The sequence below is a fragment of the Trichechus manatus genome, unplaced genomic scaffold (genome assembly GCF_000243295.1).
Source record: "Trichechus manatus latirostris isolate Lorelei unplaced genomic scaffold, TriManLat1.0 scaffold00054, whole genome shotgun sequence".
Classification (NCBI taxonomy): Eukaryota; Metazoa; Chordata; class Mammalia; order Sirenia; family Trichechidae; genus Trichechus; species Trichechus manatus.
Window position 1 is genome coordinate 9,171,166 of NW_004443990.1, and position 8,201 is coordinate 9,179,366.

At 36.2% G+C, this 8,201-nt stretch overlaps 1 non-coding gene across 1 annotated transcript; it reads right to left on the bottom strand.

Moving 5' to 3' along the window:
- Positions 1-768: 768 nt before the first annotated feature.
- TRNAL-UAG (transfer RNA leucine (anticodon UAG)) lies at positions 769-850 on the bottom strand. The gene has a single exon. It is a non-coding gene; the product is annotated as a tRNA-Leu (tRNA).
- Positions 851-8,201: the final 7,351 nt, after the last annotated feature.

Consider the following 8,201-nt stretch of genomic DNA (forward strand, 5'->3'; position numbering starts at 1 on the left):
TAAAATTTCCATTTATTTTACACCAAATAAAATACTAAACAGTATTCAGATATCAGTATTTCCAGTTCTCTCTGTAAGACTGAATTTCTTTGAAATATGTGAATGACCCTGAGCCTTGTATTTGTAAGTATCTTTTGTGATACAATATAGATATAGACAGATTCTGTGCTCAGAGTACAAAGTTAACCTTTTTAAAGGCAAACAAGCCACTGTTTCAGGGTTTGTGATGAGAACTAGGTGGTGTCACCCGTTTATTACCTGCTCAGGGCAAATTTTCTTTTTTTGTTTTTAATCACAATGCCTTTACTTAGGGTCATTTTATTTTTATTTTTTTATTTTTTTTTAATTGTACAGAACACATAGTTTCTCATTAAACAGTAGCACACATATCGTTTTATGACATTGGTTAACAACCCCATGACATGTCAATCTTCTCCCTTGTTGACCTTTTTTTTTCTTTTTTTGGTGAAAATATACATAGCGAAAGATACACCATTTCAAAAATTTCTACATGCACAGTTCAGTGACATCGACCACGCCCCTCCAGTTGTGCTGCTATTCTCACTTTTAGATGAAGGTTTACAGAACAAAATAGTTTCTCATTAAACAGTCAGTACACATGTTGCCCTATGACAATGGTTAACAACCTCACAACACATCAACAGTGTCCTTACTCAACCTTGGGTTCCCTATCACTAGCTTTCCTGTCTCCTTCTGCCTTCTAGTCCTTGTCCCTGGACTGCTGCGCCTCATTAGTAAACATAGCCTTGGCAGTGATGGGATTCGAACCTATGCCCCCGAAGAGACTGGAGCCTAAATCCAGCACCTTAGACCGCTAGGCCACACTACCACACACTCAAGGCAAATTTTGTAATACAAATATACACGAAACCATAGCTCTTCTAATTTATTTTCAGCAAGTTCAACAGTGATACGCAGCTACACGATTCTTATCTAATTTAGCACACTATGGATCAAGTTTCTCTCTATTCTTAAAATACAAACTTGGAAAGCAAGGCAGTATAAACTCTAAACAGAGAGGTTTTGGGTTAAGACATTTTTCATTTTCTCTTCCTTCAATGTGATTTGCCTCTAGGAAATGGGCACATAGATCTTGCTGTATTTTATTAACTCTTCAGAAGGAGAAATAATTTCATTATGCTGTGGTAGTTCCCATCATAATGCTCTATTTGACTATTAAAATCCTGTATGTGTCAGCATCAATGCCACAGATCTCGAGAAAAACCCGTCCAAATCAAAATGGGATACCCAACTTTGAAATTCTCAATTATCTGTCTAAGAAATGTACTCAATCTAGGACTTAATTTCTAGCATATCTAAGAAAAGATCAAAGTAATCTCTAAAGCATTTGGCTTTTTATCTGTTAAATTAATCTATGCGCTACAGGGTAACAATAAAGTTTCCCCAATATTCCTTAAAAATTCAACAGCAACAACAACAAACATTAGCTCATCAGACATTTCCTGAGTGTGCACTACTGATCATGAAGCGTAGAGGGTAAGAGGAAGGAGGCTGGACTGATGGAGACCATTTAAGGAGCAATTTCTAAATAGACATGAGAAATGGACAAGATTTACCTGACACTATGAAAAGCTTGTGAGGAAACATGTCTGGGTCCAAAATTTCTATTTGTGTCCCATAGTATGGCTTTCCAAAAGTTCAATTTGCCATAACTGATTTGTTGACTTTTTAACTTAGTAACTCATTAAACTCATCATCATTTTAATGTAATCAACTTTTAAGTGAAACGTATTATTGGATTCCTAGTTTAGCTTCAATTGATTTTAAAGCAAAGATACTTGGACCTTGATGTGATCGATTAACATCTCTTAGTCCTTTCCTTTTTTTTTCATTGAGTCACGTTAGTATCATATCAAAGGCATGCCTGTCTGATAAGATTAGACGTTGAATCCTGGTGTAGTATTTTTCTAAATTAATTAAGCTTTTTTTTTTTTAAAAAAAAAAAACACTCCTCCTGGAAATTGGCTTATGTGAAAAGCAAGACCCCAGTGCGGCTTTGGACTATACAGTTGTCAAAACCTTGCAGCCCTAGCATAAGCTGATTTTTGTTTAATAAAACTTGAAGAGGTTACCTAGTCTACACAGTAGATCCCTTATTGTAAACTTTTTTATTTACAACATTGCTCAAAAATTCAAAAGCAGTAGTTTGAACTAAAGATTAAGTGCTTGTGAAATATAAAACTCACTGAGCTATGTTTTTTTCTTTAGAGGTGAGCAATAAAAGTGTCAGAAAAGCCATATAAACATATTGCTTTTGGTTTATGTCTAAATACAAAGCAGCAAAATAATTGAGTTCAACTTTTCATAAGAATATTGCTTCAACATGATAGTGAAATAATTCGAAAGGAAAGAGAAAATAAGATATTCTCAGAAAAACTATCACTTTTGTCTAATGGTGGGGAGTGTAAATTGTCTCTTCTACTGACCTCTCTAATCAAAGAAGTAGCACGTCACATCACATGATTGTTGAGTCATATCATTTCTTCATAATTTAAGCATTTATCTGGCAGAAGGGGAAGTTGAGTGTGACTGAGAAGTAGTGTTGAATCAAAACAGGGTTTGCGGTAACTCCTTTTAGGCTTCTAAGCCTGACATATGACTGTAGTTGAATTAATTTTTCCTGTTTAGGTAATAAGTATTAGTTAATTTTTCCTCTTATACTGTGAGTGTTTCGATATGTAGATTTAGGTCTTTAAACAGATCTTTTTTTTTTTTTAATATTCTGTTTCTCAAATAATGATTTGGTTTCATGGTGCTATTACTTTCATGAAGTACACCAATTATCCATTGGTTGCCTCTCCATTTCCTTTCTTTGAAAACTTTTATCTTAAAGTTTTTATCTTTTTGTAAATGTTCTCCATATTCTTAAAGTGTACCCCAATTGACCATCAACGTCTCTTGTTTTGTTTTGTTCAGAGTCAACTCAAACCTTTTTGCTTTAGAGTGTCATTTTGAATTCTAATATGGCATTTTTTTTTGTTTGCTTTTACCCTTCTTTTCTTTACCCTACCAACCTCCTTTATCTCTCTGTTGTATAGAGCATCCCATTTTTCCTACTTTAATAGGAATCCATCTTGTTTTTTCTTTGTTTATTTGTATGTTTACTCAAGAGTGAAAAAAGATGTATACATTTTATTACAATTTTATATGGTATTCAGCCTTTAGAAATAAACTTCTAAACTATTTTTTAACTCTTGTGTGTTTATTGCATTCTTTAATGCTATTAAATTGTTTGGTAGGACCAAATATTTCTTTAACATTTACTTATTTATTTGTCCTTTATTGACAAAAGGTCTAATTTTTCTTTAGTTCAAGGAGGAGTAGTTGTGCCCTCCATATCCTGCTTAGTTTTGTTGTTTATTTTTATTTTTTTTAAGGTATGTGAAAAACTAGTGAAACATTACTGTCGTTCTAAGAATCAGAACTATACAAAAAGAAGTATTCAAAGAAGTTCCCCTGCTTCTTCATCCCTGCTACCTTGATCCTATTCTCCAATCTCCTTCCCCTTTTCTACCTACCCCTGTAGATAATCTCTTTAGTTCTAATTTATTATCCTGTATTTATTTTTCACAAGTAAGCAGATATGAATATCTTCTGATATCTTCTTTCTTACACAAAAGGCCACCAAAACCAAACCTACTGCCATCATGTCTATTATGACTCATAGCAACCATATAGACAGAGTAGACCTTCCACATAGGGATTTCAAGGCTGTAAATCTTTACGGAAGCAGGCTGCCACATCTTTCTCCCATGTTGCTGTTGGAGGGTTCGAACTGCTAACTTTCAGGTTAGCAGCTGAGCACTTTCACCACTGTGCAAATAGGGCTCCTACATGAAAGGTAGCATGCTATGAATATCCCTTTGTGCTTTGCTTTCTCACTTAACAGATGTTCTGGAAATCACCCTATATCATAGAGTTCATAGACATATTCCTCTTTCTTTTTTTACAGTTGCAAAATTCTCATTGTATGCTTGGATGTATCATACTGTATTCAACTACTCTCCTATGTATAGGTATTTAGATTGAACCCAATATTTTGCATTTACAAGCAGTGTGGTAATAAATACCCTTGTGCATATGTATTTTCGCATTGTTTGATGCGTATCTTCAGGGTAGATTCCTAGAAGTGAGATTGCTGGATCAGAAAATAAGGATAGATGTAGGTTTATTGCCAAACTTCCCAGGGTTGTACATTTACATTCCCAACAGCAATGTATGAGAGTGCCTCTTTCCCCACACCCTGGCCCATAGAATGTGTTGCCGTATGTTAAAAAAAAAAAAAAAAGCCAGTGTTTTAGACGAGAAATAGTATCTCATATTATTTTAATTTACGTTTCTCTAATTATAAACCAAAAAATCAAACCCGTTGCTGTCGAGTCGATTCTGACTGATAGTGACCCTATAGGTCAGAATAGAACTGCCCCAAAGGGTTTCCAAGGAGCAGCTGGTGGATTCGAATGCTGACCTTTTGGTTAGCAGCCAAACACTTATGTTTTTTATGTGAATTGTCCACTGATATGTTTTCCCATTTATCTTCAGGTGCTTAGTCTTGTGTCCTTCAATTAGTAATTTGATAAAAATAAAAAGGGTATGTTTTCTTTGGTTCTAATTGGCATTACAATTTGCTTCTCCCATTTTTCAAAAAATTTAATTGTGATTTAGGTGAAAGTTTACACCTCAAGTTAATTTCTCATCCAAAAATTTATACACATATTGTTTTGTGACATTAGTTGCAATCCCCACAATATAATAGCACTCTCCCCTTTTTCACTATGAGTTCCCTGTGTCCATTCATCCAGTTCCTGTCCCTTCCTGCCTTCTTGTCTTGCTTTTGGGCAAGAGTTGCCCATTTGATCTCATATATTTGATTGAACTAACAAGCACATTCTTCACGTGTGTTATTATTATTATTATAGGTCTGTCTAATCTTTGTCTCAAAAGTGGGCTTCGGGAGTAGTTTCAGTTCTTGGTTAGCAGAGTGTCCAGGGGCCATAGTCTCGGGATTCCTCCAGTCTCTGTCAGAGCAGTTAAGTCTGGTCTTTTTTTGTGAATCTGAATTTTGTTCTACAATTTTCTCCTGCTGTGTCTGGGACTCTTTGTTGTGATCCCTGTCAAAGCAGTTGGTGGTGGTAGCTGGGCATCATCGAGTTCTTCTGGGCTCAGGCTGGAGGAGACTTTGGTTCATGTGGTCCTTTAGTCCTTTGGGCTAATAGATTCCTTGTGTCTTTGGTTTTCTTCATTTTCCTTTGCTATAGATGACAAGATGGGATCAATAGATGTATTTTAGATGACCGCTCTCAAGCTTTTAAGACCTCAAACACTACTCACCAAAGTGGGATGTAGAATATTTTCTTTATGAACTGTGTTGTGCCAATTGACCTAGATGTCCCCCGAGAGTATGGTCCCCAGCCCCCAGCCCCAGCAACTCTGTCCCTTAAGGTGTTTGGATGTGTCTAAGAAACTTCTATGACTTTGCTTTGGTCAAATTGTGATGATTTTCCCTATATTGTGTGTTGTCTTTCCTTTCACCCAAGTTGACACTTGTGAACTATCTAGTTAGTGATTTCCCCTTACCCTCCCTCCCACCCTTGTAACCATGAAAGAATTTTTTTTTTTTGTGTGTGTGTGTGTAAACCTTTTCTTCAGTTCTTATAATAGTGGTCTCATACAATATTTGTCCTTTTGTGACTGACTTATTTCACTTAGCATAATGCCCTCCAGATTCATCCATGTTGTGAGATGTTTTGCAGATTCATCATTGTTCTTTATTGCTGCGTAGTAATCTATTGTGCTTCTCCCATTTTTGATGGAGAATTAGATGGTCTAATTGGTTAGTGACCCAGAAGACAGAGGGTTGAGAGGCAGGTTTCTCGGGCCAATGCAGTGTCCTCTGTGTTTTATGCCTAGTCTGTGTGCTTGATGAGTCTTCCATGCCAGAGGCCAGTTTTTAATATGTAATTGTCTATTGTACCCAGCCACCACTTAAGAGACACGATGTAGCTGTATCTAGTTTCCTGACAAGAGCCTTTGTCTTCCTTGCCAAAAAGAACATGGAATGAGAGGCCATCAGAATAGGAACCCCAAAACCAAATGAAACCCTTTGCGGTCAAGTGGATTGCGACTCACAGCAACCCTATAGGACAGAGTAGAATTGCCCTGTAGGGTTTCCAAGGAGTGACTGGTGGATTCGAACTGCTGACCTTTGGGTTAGCAGCTGAGCTTTTAACCACTGCACCACCAGGGCTCCAAGCCACCACAAAGTTCATGATTTTTCCCTTTTCCCTTCTCAAAATGAAATTTAATTTGATGTATATTTTAAGTACAAAAGAAATATTAAAAGATTAGATGACAATTTTAGAGTAAGCATCTATATCTGTTTTCTTTCTCCCACAAAATTATACAAAACAAAAGGAATTTAAAGAGATAAATAATTAAAGCAGTAGAGAATAAGAAAAGGCATGATTAATGGATCAGAAGTTTGAGGAATTCCTAGAAGATAGAAAAAAAAAAAATGGGTTGATGGATAAATAAGGATAGAGAAAACCCAAACTCAAGCATATATAGGAAAGAAGATGTACTCTCCATACAGGTTCAAAAATTACATGGAGAGGAAATGATTCCAAGGCAATTATCAGGGTAACTAATTAAAGGAAAACACGAACATCAGGGTCATTTGGACTACTTTCTCTCCAAAATTATCATTCCGCAGTAGAGATTCCTTTTCTAAACCCAGTGATTGCGCTTCATATGAATGTTGGGAGTGGAAACAAAGGCCTAAAAGAGCCTTAAGTGCCTGACAAAAAATGGAGAAACCCTGAAAGTATGGTCCCTGGATGCCCTTTTAGCTCAGTATTGAAGTCACTCCTGAGGTTCACCCTTCATCCAAAGATTAGACAGGCCCATAAACAAAACGAGACTAAAGGGGCACACCAGCCCAGGGGCAAGGACCAGAAGGCAGGAGGGGACAGGAAAGCTGGTGATTTGGAACCCAAGGTTGAGAAGTGAGAGTGTTGACATGTCGTGGGGTTGGTAACCAATGTCACAAAACAATATGTGTCCTAATTGTTTAATGAGAAGCTAGTTTGTTGTCTAACCTTCATCTAAAGAACAATAATAATAAAAATAAAATAAATAAAAGAAACTTAACTGATAATATTCTGATTGGGCATATAAAAACTCATAAGCAACTCAAAACTAGGACTAATGAAAATGGCATACTTTTGTGACACTTGTCTTTATTATAGTAAACATGTTAACAGTGGAAAATGAGTCTATATTTAAATAAATGTTTTTAATCTTTGGAGGAAAAAAAAAAGCCTTAAGGAACATCAGAGCAACAAAAGGGCCATGGGGAAAGAAGACAGGAAAGGAGAAGTAGATTTTAGGCTTTGCCTCATAATAAAGTATTGAACTCTAACATGGGGATGATGACACAGGAGCCTGCAAATGTTATCGTTCAAACCAGAGAAGCAAGATAGTACTCCAGGTCACTTACCAGCCATGGAAGAAATGGAACACATAAATGCTGAAGATAAACCTTCCTGCCATAGCATGCCACAGTGCCTTCTGCTAGTCACTGACAGTGAACAGAGATTTTCTAATTAAAAAAAGTAGAAAATAGAAATCAAAGAAAACAAATTCATGAAAGAGGAATACCAAACTCACAGAGCAAAGAGCCAATACTTGAGGAAACCATGAGTAATGGAAACAAAAGCCATCCCATAAACCAAACCCATTGCCATCAAACTGATTCCTACTCATGGCGACCCTATAGGACAGATTAGGACTGCTCCATAGGGTTTCCAGGGAGCAGCTAGTGGATTCAAACTACCGACCTTTTGGTTAGTAGCTGAGCTCTTAACCACTACACCACCAGGGCTAATGAAAACAAAAGATAACTAAAAACAAAGATAACTAAAAAAATTAATACAATAAAATTCTCAGATATATCTAGGAGAATATCACACTCAAAAAATTAGAATAGGCTATTATAAAATAAATCAGTTGGTGTTGTTGGATTTAAAACTATATATATGATCACAAAAGTAAAAAACTGAATAGATGAACTGAATTCAGCTGAAGACTAATTCAGTTGCAAGACTGAATTACTAAGTTAGAATGGCATGAAAGGTAAGGAAAAATGGGAAGGTTAAAGA